General features: G+C 30.8%; 1 protein-coding gene across 1 annotated transcript in view; it reads left to right on the forward strand.

The window, feature by feature from the left end:
• Positions 1 to 1,239, forward strand: part of epha8 (eph receptor A8) — a 111,904-nt gene that overhangs the window by 65,008 nt on the left and 45,657 nt on the right. The window lies entirely within an intron of this gene.

Raw genomic sequence — 1,239 nt, forward strand, 5'->3', positions numbered from 1 at the left:
AAATATTTAGGTAAATGCTGCTGTTTAGCTTTGCCTTTGCTGTTGTATATTCTGTATACTACTGTATTGTCTTTTTACAGTATTTAGTGTACATTTTATTGCGAGTTTAATTCTGTCACCCAAGATTTATTTATTCAGTAACCCTTATTGTTTCTGAACCAGAACTATGCAGCTCTTTATAAGTTATAGATTTATAATATATAATATTTTGCTTTCGTAAATAGCTTCATTGTATTTAATTTCAAGTAAGCACTATTTGCACTACAAACCATGATTACGATTAAAAAAAAATAAAATATGACAGCAAATACGAATTTGCAATATCAAGCAGCATAACATGGTAACATAACACTTTGCTACATGTACTGTGTTAGGCTAACCAAGACCTGTCATAGCACTTGCATTTTATTGCTCTTTTGTTGGTTTTGATTGCTTCTATTGTCCTCATTTGTAAATCGCTTTGGATAAAGTCATCTGCTAAATGACTAAATATAAATGTAAATAACAGACAGGTTTTTTTGGGGGGGTAAAATAACTGGATTTTGGATTGTAGTATTTTGAAAACAGATCACGCTACTGAAAAGTGTAGTTAAATTAGTAGCAACAACTTTTAGTTATTTTGCAATATTGTTTACCTGTTTGTTGGTTTGGTGTTCTGTGACCAATACAGTTGATGGTTGTGGATGGCTTCATTCACATTGATCAGCATTTCCATTTTTTTTTTGCTTCAGGCTCATGATATGAATCTTTAAGTTCGTTTGCAACTGATAATAAAATATTTATTCGTGCCTTATTATTTGCATTGCATAAGAAACTGCTTAAACCGCACAAAACCACCCATGAATAACGAGGGATTCTGAATGTTATTAAGGAAATGCAGGCCACATTCATCATGATATTAATCTTATGCACTGCAGCATATGTAAACGTTTTAAAGAAGCTCTCATGCACATTGCTGTGAAAAGTGATATGCTGCTGAAATAATAATGGACTGATTTATAAGAATCTTCACACTGTAAATATGTAAATCCACAAATAAGATCTCTGTCACATTAAAGAGGTGTTTGCAACAGCACATTTTGAGCGTGTAGGTTCACTTTTTGTTCACATTCCACTGGCTTTATTTTATTTTATTTTATTTTGATAGATAGATAGATAGATATGAATACATTTTATTATTATTATTATTATTATTATTATTATTATTATTATCATCTGGTCATGGCGACACCAAGTAAA

This window comes from Sinocyclocheilus rhinocerous, unplaced genomic scaffold, assembly GCF_001515625.1.
Source record: "Sinocyclocheilus rhinocerous isolate Xijiao unplaced genomic scaffold, SAMN03320098_v1.1 scaffold532, whole genome shotgun sequence".
Classification (NCBI taxonomy): Eukaryota; Metazoa; Chordata; class Actinopteri; order Cypriniformes; family Cyprinidae; genus Sinocyclocheilus; species Sinocyclocheilus rhinocerous.